Here is a 9,551-nt window from a genome sequence, read left to right as displayed (position 1 = left end):
ACATTAAACTCCATTTAATTGCGACCGGAGCTAGTAGGGCCAACGGACAGGTAGAGCGTGTTATGAGTACGCTAATAAACATGTTCACAACAATAGAAACCACTGGGCGGTCCTGGCAGGACGCGATCGGGGAAATACAACTGGCCTTAAATTGTACCACCAACCGCGTGACTAAGTCAAGCCCGTTGGAACTATTAATCGGTAGAACAGCGAGACCCTACGGCTTATCCCTACCCGACAATATCGAAGAAAGAGAAGTAAATATCTCCCATGTAAGACAGCAGGCGATAAAGAATATAGAAGCAAGCGCCAAATACGATAAAGATAAGTTCGATGAAAACAAAGCTAAAATAACTAGGTTCAACCTTGGCGATTTCGTGTTACGCAAAAACGAGGAAAGGAACCAGACGAAGTTAGATCCGAAATTCAGGGGTTCGTTCGAGATAGCAGAGATTTTGGAAGGAGATAGGTATACCTTAAAAACTCTAGACGGAAAACGATCATATAAGGACAGACATGACAGACTGAGAAAGATGCCGGAAGGCTGCGTCCCTGCTGAGTTGGACGTCTGCGGTGATGACGACGACGGTGATAATATCGATGCAAGTACACCGACCTCAAAGGATCACTAACATTGCGTTGTAGTTGTAGTATATATCCACAGTGACGTTTTGCACATACGCAATATATCCACTGTGATGTCTCGTATATCTGTAATATATCCACAGTGACGTTTTGCACATACGCAATATATCCACTGTGATGTCTCATGTATCTGTAATATATCCACAGTGACGTTTTGCACATACGCAATATATCCACTGTGATGTCTCATGTATCTGTAATATATCCACAGTGACGTTTTGCACATACGCAATATATCCACTGTGATGTCTCATGTATCTGTAATATATCCACAGTGACGTTTTGCACATACGCAATATATCCACTGTGATGTCTCATGTATCTGTAATATATCCACAGTGACGTTTTGCACATACGCAATATATCCACTGTGATGTCTCATGTATCTGTAATATATCCACAGTGACGTTTTGCACATACGCAATATATCCACTGTGATGTCTCATATATCTGTAATATATCCACAGTGACGTTTTGCACATACGCAATATATCCACTGTGATGTCTCATACATCTGTAATATATCCACAGTGACGTTTTGCACATACGCAATATATCCACTGTGATGCCTCATACATCTGTAACATACCCACAGTGATACACCCAACGCAGTAACATGATCCAACAAACTGAGAATCTTCGGTGTACGAAATCGAAATGATCTGCCGTGTCATTACGGTCTGACTAGTAACTCACAGAACGCAACTAGCTCTTTAAACACAAATTATAGCGCTACTAATTCGAGCCCTCTTTCATTTCCTTGCATGTCAAACCTCCGAACAAAACCTCGTTGTTGAAATGGACCCTTGACTTTCTTGGACACTTAGTTAAATTGTAAATAATGTCAGTTGCATCGAAGCTAATGTAAGAAAACACGATATTTTAGCCACACACGAGGACGTGTGATAGTCAGGATGGCCGTGTCGGAGATGAAAGGACACCGGAACCTTCGGATAGCCCCGCAACATTGCAATCTAAAGTCTACTATAACTGTAACTAAACTATTGTAGTTATTCAATCCGATTGTAATTGTTCGAGATTAGTGACGGTGAGCTTTGGCTCGAGGCGACAGTCTGTCGCCCAACGTAGCCGCGGTCAAGGGATGAACGCTTTGCCCAACAAACATATGGAATAATTCTATAGCTCTCCTTAAAAGAAATATTCGTGGCGACACGTGACAGTAAACATTCCAACGGTTTCTGTCCCGTAGCTCGCCACACGCTGACCCTATTCTTCGAGTAAGATGATTACCAGATGTCAATGCGTCTCCGCAGTACATGTTCGGCTAGCCCGAGGGCCCGTAATAAATCTTACGGTTTAGTTAACTAAAGTCCTTCAAACAGACATACAGTCTTTGTCCCAACTACGGGAAGATAGGGGAGACATATTTTTCAACGAACGACGTCTCCCACTAGCAACTTTCCCTCGAGGGCGGCTAGCATCCTTTTCTAACCACCGATATGGAGATTGACCAATTAGCAGCAACGTCAATTTCCCTTATTTCCTAAACGAAGGCTTTCCTCGACGAATCCGATGATCTTGTGTCCTTAGACACACCCCAGTATAGTTTTCCTCTGTGGAATCATCGGGACGGGACGCGCATTCTTTGACGCGCTCCCGTCGACTAAAGAGTAACGTCTTTACGCTCAGTAATTATCGTTTACGAGTCAGACTTAGATTCAGCGAGAACGCCTATCTGTCATCCCGTTGACCGCGGATTCGTCATTGAACCTGAGATCACTGTCACTAGTGTCGCGGACGTCTCACCGCCGTGATAGATTGTCAAACCTGTGTTATTCATACCTGTGTCAATAAATCGTATCTTCGCTACACCGCAACGATGGCTACCTTCAATGAAGACTCCTCAAACACCGACAACCCTATCCCCACTGCTTCTCCGACATATATATATATATATGTCGGAGATGAAAGGAAAGCCGAAGCCCTTCCTTGGAAATTTTGGGAACATCCTCTATTACCTTAGCCTAGATTTTATTATAGTTGTAATTGTTTAAGATTTGTAATAAGCGAGATTGGGTTCGAGGTGACAATCGGTCGCTGAACGTAGCCACGGTCACGGGATGGATGTTTTATCTAACGGAGGTCTGGAGTGGTTGTATGTGTTTTCCGAGAAATGTGGTTGTGGCGGCATGCGGCCTCGAGAGCGGGCCGAGCCACGTGTGATGTTGCCTCGGAGGTGCCGATGCAATGGGACATACATTGTATTTAGTAACCAAAACTCCAGGCAGAAACTGCCTAGCAACGGCGTTTGGAACTTTCTCGATGCTTCCAACGAGTGTGCCTAGCAACGGCGTTTGGAACCTTCTCGATGCTTCCAAACGGGTATAGAAAACAAAATGCAATCGTACAGGGAGAAAAATCTCCACGAGGCTGGCATTTCTTGCGATTGCCTTGGAGAGTGATACATCGAGCGTTTTCGAGGATCGCATTTGCGTCTAAGTTAGTTTCGCTTAGTAAGGAGTTATCCCGGTGACCGTGGATTCGTTTGAACTCAAACATTGCTAATAGTATTATTTAATTTAATTATTCGTAGATCGTATTATTCATTAGGCTTAGTGTTTGTTAGACTTATTATTAGTTGTACTTATTATTTGTTAAGCTTAGTGATAGACCTGTATATACGTGTAAATAAAATCTCGGCTTTGTGAAACGATGGCTAGTCCACATGAAGAGTCGTCGCGCGCCCAAAATTCGAATCCTGATCCGACATCAGAAGTGGGATCAGAACCGTTTAAAGTGCTACAAGAGCAAATGGACCTTATGCGCGAGTTAATTCAGACGCTAGCGCACAAACCGGGGGAGCAACGACCGAGTACGGAATCTAAGGATGCAACGTTACCACGTTTTGACCCCGAAGGCGCGGGCGCCGATCCATCCGCGTGGTGCTCTCATGCTGATCTGATTTTGAAAGACCACCCGATGCAAGAGAATGCGTTACTTTCCGCTCTAAATCGCGCCCTAAGGGGTTCTGCTGCGCATTGGCTTTCACAAATGGTGCGCGGTGGAAAGCTTACCTGGCCAACGTTTAAGGAACAATTTCTTTCGCGTTTTGGTGGCAGAGAGACAGCCGCTTCGGCGTTAATAAGGATATCCAGAGAACGACCGTCGGAGACTGAATCTCCGGGAGCGTACGGTAGTCGCCTCCGCTCCATGCTGCAGATGAAGTTGCAAGATCTAACGATGCCCGAAGTGGTCAATGCCCTCGCCCTTTATATGCTGAGTTCACAAGATCGACGCTTTCGGCGACTAACGCTCGCGAATAATATCAGGACGGAGGACCAATTTCATGATGAAATGAGGATTCTCCCTTACAACGATCAGCCGACATTTTCGCCAAGAAATTCACTAAGGGAACCTGAAGCTAAACGCAGCAGGCTATCAGTTCCTCGGATTAAGTGCTACCGCTGTGGTGCTCACGGACATAGGAGAACGGAGTGTCGCCTGCAAACACAAACGGGGAAGGAGCAGGATATACGAAACCCGAAGGAAAAACGACCAGCCGCATCGTCGAAGGTGACCTGCTTCAAATGCCACGAGGAGGGACATATCGCGCCTAATTGCCCATCATCGCGGAAAAGAAACTACGATTCCATTGACGAACGCCGGATCGACTCCTGTGTAGTAGAAGCTCCGGCTGGTAGATTAAGCCATCTGGGTGAGTCGTATCCATTTTACTTTGATTCTGGGGCCGAGTGTTCGTTAATCAAAGAGTCCCTAGCCTCGAAATTTTCGGGCAAAAGAATAACCGATGTGGTAGTGATGCGGGGGATCGGGAATACTTGTATTAAGAGTACACTTCAGATTTTGTCCACTGTTCGTATTAACGATCTTACATTGGAGATAGTTTTTCATGTCCTTGCTGACGATTACCTAAAATACGACATCATGATTGGTCGCGAGATTTTGAGCCAGGGATTCGACGTAAATATCGCGCAAGATAGCCTCGTTATTTGTAAAACAAAGGTCGTTAACGCTTGTGGTAAAGTCGCAGAAGATGCGGTCAACATTAACGAGGTTGACACTGATGTGATCGGTAACTATAAAGATCGATTAATCTCTGTTCTCGAAAAATTCAAAGAATCATTCATTACGGGTTTCCCGCGTACTCGCGTCAGTACGGGCCAGTTGGAAATACGGCTAATCGATCCCAACGTCACCGTGCAGAGAAGCCCTTACAGGCTTAGCGTGGAAGAGCGAAGAATAGTACGCGAGAGGATAGACGAGTTAATTAAAGCACAAATTGTAAAACCTAGTAATTCGCCGTTCGCGAGCCCTATAATACTCGTGAAGAAGAAGGACGGCTCAGACAGATTGTGCGTAGACTTTCGAGCGCTGAATAAAAATACGGTCGCGGATCGGTATCCCTTACCCCTTATTGCTGACCAAATCGCGAGATTGCAGAGTGCGAGATACTTCATTAGCCTGGACATGGCTAGCGGATTTCACCAGATCCCCATTCACCCTAACTCGACGGAATATACTGCGTTCGTTACCCCCGACGGTCAATACGAATACGTGACGATGCCGTTTGGGTTGAAAAATGCACCAGCCGTTTTCCAGAGAGCCATTTTCAAGGCCTTAGGCGACCTCGCTTATTCGTATGTCGTTGTTTATTTGGACGACGTTCTAATAATCGCCGACTCAATAGATCAAGCTCTAGAAAGGTTGCACACTGTACTAAACACTCTCGTAAACGCCGGATTTTCTTTCAATTTCGCTAAATGTTCTTTTCTGAACACGTCGGTACTTTATTTGGGATATGTAATTCGTAACGGAGAAGTTCGTCCAAACCCGGGAAAAATACAAGCTTTGAATTCTTTACCTGCACCGTCGACCGTCACACAGCTTAGGCAGTTTATAGGTTTGGCCTCTTACTTCCCAAAATTTATTCCTAAATTTTCGCAAGTGATGAAACCCTTGTACGCACTCACTTCTAGTAACAAGCACATAACTTGGACGGACAGGCACGAAAAGATAAGACAACAGATAATTTCCGTTCTGACCGACGCGCCGGTGTTAATGATATTTGATCCCAATCGGCCCATAGAGCTACATACCGACGCTAGTTCGGAGGAGTATGGAGCTATTTTAATGCATAGAGTCGAAAAGGAAAACAGAGTCATCGAATATTATAGTAAAAGGACCAGTCCCGCGGAATCTAGGTATCATTCGTACGAACTGGAGACACTAGCAGTAGTAAGCGCCGTTAAGCATTTCCGACACTACTTACATGGACGGAAATTCTTAGTAGTTACGGACTGTAATTCTTTGAAAGCCTCCAGCAACAAAGTAAACTTAAACGACCGGGTTTATAGGTGGTGGGCTTATTTGCAAACATTCGATTTTGACATCATGTATCGAGAGGGTAAACGAATGGCCCACGTAGATTTCTTTTCGCGAAACCCCGTAGACTTGAATCGCCGTATGATAGACAAGGTCGCAGAGAAAGAGATTAATCTGGCCGAGATCTCCGAAGACTGGCTATTAGCGGAACAACGTCGCGATCCGCAAATCTCCGAAATCGTTAATAAATTACAGAACGAAGAGCTCGCGGAAGATATCGCGAATACCTACGAACTGCGATCCGGTACACTTTACCGTAAAGTACAACGAAAGGGCAGAACCCTTTGCTTACCCATTGTTCCGAGAGGGTTTAGATGGTCCGTCATCAACCATGTGCATCAGTCAATTATGCACTTAGGATGGGATAAAACGCTCGAGAAGCTCTATGAGTATTATTGGTTCGAGGGAATGGCGAAGTATGTTCGCAAGTTTGTCGAGAACTGCCATGCTTGTAGAGTTTCGAAGGCTAGTTCAGGTAAAATACAGGCTGAACTGCATCCTATACCTAAGACCGGCATACCGTGGCATACGGTGCATATGGACATAACGGGCAAGCTGAGTGGCAAGAATGACTCGAAAGAGTATGTCGTCGTCTTGATCGATGCCTTTACGAAATTCGTGCACTTATATCACACACGCAAATTGGATTCGCTCAGCGTTATCAAGGCACTTAAGTCCGCCGTGTTTTTGTTCGGTAGTCCCTGTCGGATAATAGCAGATCAGGGTAGATGTTTCACGGGCCGGGAGTTTCAAGAATTCTGTGCAAGCAAACAAATCAAAGTTCATTTGATCGCGACCGGTGCAAGTAGGGCCAATGGGCAAGTAGAGCGTGTTATGAGCACGTTAAAAAATATGTTCACAACGGTAGAAACGACCGGGCGTTCATGGCAAGACGCGATCGGGGAGATGCAATTGGCTTTGAATTGCACCATCAACCGCGTAACCAAATCGAGTCCTTTAGAGTTATTGATTGGTAGAGCAGCAAGACCGTATGACTTATTACTACCTGATAACATCGAGGAAAAAGAAATAGATATCTCCAGTGTAAGACAACAGGCAATAAAAGAGATGGAAACTAGTGCTAGGTATGACAAAGAGAGATTCGATAAAACCAAAGCTAAAGTAGTTAGGTTTAATCCTGGTGATTTGGTACTACGCCAAAATGAAGAAAGGAACCAGACAAAATTGGATCCAAAATTCAGGGGTCCGTTTGTGATATCGGAGGTCCTGGGAGGAGACCGATATACCTTGAAAACACTGGATGGGAAAAGGTCATACAAGTACAGTCATGACAGGTTAAGGAAAATGCCGGATAGTCGCATTCCTGCGGAGTTGGATGTCTGTTGTGATGACGAGAACAGTGACCATGGCGATGTGAGTACCCCGATCCCAGAGGATCGTAGAATTATATGAGCCCAGGTGCGGCCATGGGACGGAGTTCAGTGCGGTCAGGCACTGGGAGTGACGATGTCACGAAGCTGGGAGCCGGTTTAGTACCGACAGCGACGATGTCACGAAGCTGGGAGCCGGTTTAGTACCGACAGCGACGATGTCACGAAGCTGGGAGCCGGTTTAGTACCGACAGCGACGATGTCACGAAGCTGGGAGCCGGTTTAGTACCGACAGCGACAATGCCACGAGGTTGGAGCTGGTTTAGTACCGATAGCGACAATGTCACGAGGTTGGAGCTGGTCTAGTACCGACAGCGACAATGTCACGGATTTGGAGCTGGTCTAGTACCGACAGCGACGATGTCACGAAGCTGGAGCTGGTCTAGTACCGACAGTGACAATGTCACGAGGCTGGAGGCGGTCTAGTGTTGACAGCGATCGTGTTACGAAGCTGGTTATGTAACGAACTTTGAGAGTATGTGCGATTCGAAGGATGAGACCCATTTGGGTGTGAAATCGAGAATGGTCCGTCATATCATTACGACCCGACTGAAAGCACGCAGAATGCAACTGGCACTTTGAATGCTAATCACAATGACACTAATCTTGTTTCCTTTTGTTTTGTTAACGAAGGTACACCCGAGGACGTGTGATAGTCAGGATGGCCGTGTCGGAGATGAAAGGAAAGCCGAAGCCCTTCCTTGGAAATTTTGGGAACATCCTCTAGTACCTTAGCCTAGATTTTATTATAGTTGTAATTGTTTAAGATTTGTAATAAGCGAGATTGGGTTCGAGGTGACAATCGGTCGCTGAACGTAGCCACGGTCACGGGATGGATGTTTTATCTAACGGAGGTCTGGAGTGGTTGTATGTGTTTTCCGAGAAGTGTGGTTGTGGCGGCATGCGGCCTCGAGAGCGGGCCGAGCCACGTGTGATGTTGCCTCGGAGGTGCCGATGCAATGGGACATACATTGTATTTAGTAACCAAAACTCCAGGCAGAAACTGCCTAGCAACGGCGTTTGGAACTCTCTCGATGCTTCCAACGAGTGTGCCTAGCAACGGCGTTTGGAACCTTCTCGATGCTTCCAAACGGGTATAGAAAACAAAATGCAATCGTACAGGGAGAAAAATCTCCACGAGGCTGGCATTTCTTGCGATTGCCTTGGAGAGTGATACATCGAGCGTTTTCGAGGATCGCATTTGCGTCTAAGTTAGTTTCGCTTAGTAAGGAGTTATCCCGGTGACCGTGGATTCGTTTGAACTCAAACATTGCTAATAGTATTATTTAATTTAATTATTCGTAGATCGTATTATTCATTAGGCTTAGTGTTTGTTAGACTTATTATTAGTTGTACTTATTATTTGTTAAGCTTAGTGATAGACCTGTATATACGTGTAAATAAAATCTCGGCTTTGTGAAACGATGGCTAGTCCACATGAAGAGTCGTCGCGCGCCCAAAATTCGAATCCTGATCCGACATATATATATAGATGAAATGAAAAACCGGAGCCTTCCCTATGCAATTTTGAGGAGGCCTTTTAGTGCTTTGGCCTAGATTTTATCATAACTGTAATTAAGTAATTGTCATCTGTAATTGTTTGACATTTGTGAAAAGCGAAAGTGGGTTCGAGGTGACAACTGGTCGCTGAACATAGCCACGGTCACGGGATAAACGTTTTGCTTGATGAAGACAGAAATTGCCTAGTATCGGCGTTTGGATCTTTCTCGATATTACCAAGGAGTATATAACAAACCTTTGACAGATATTGCCTAGCAACAACGATTGGAACCTTCTCGATGTTTCCAGCGAGAATATAACAAACAAATGCAGTCGTATTACGAAAAAGATTTTAATCAGAGAGGCATTCGTGTGGTCGCCTTGGAAAGTGATACATCGAGTAATTTTTCCGTGTGATTCAGCAAACGTATTTTTGTGTTATAAAATTGTTTAAAGTTTTCCCGTTGACCGTGTATTCGTTTGAACCCCGGATCATTGTTTATAGCGTAAATTAAATTCAATATTTGTAAATTTATCAATCGTTAATTTTCATTATTCGTTAAAATTAGTAAATCGTAAGATATATTATTCGTTTCTTTTATTGTTCGATAAAACTTATTATTCTTTAATCTAATTAATAATTTAATTTAT

Source organism: Bombus vancouverensis, unplaced genomic scaffold, assembly GCF_051014615.1.
Source record: "Bombus vancouverensis nearcticus unplaced genomic scaffold, iyBomVanc1_principal scaffold0030, whole genome shotgun sequence".
NCBI lineage: Eukaryota > Metazoa > Arthropoda > Insecta > Hymenoptera > Apidae > Bombus > Bombus vancouverensis.
The sequence above is the reverse complement of the archived record's forward strand: the minus strand, read 5'-3'. Positions refer to the sequence as shown.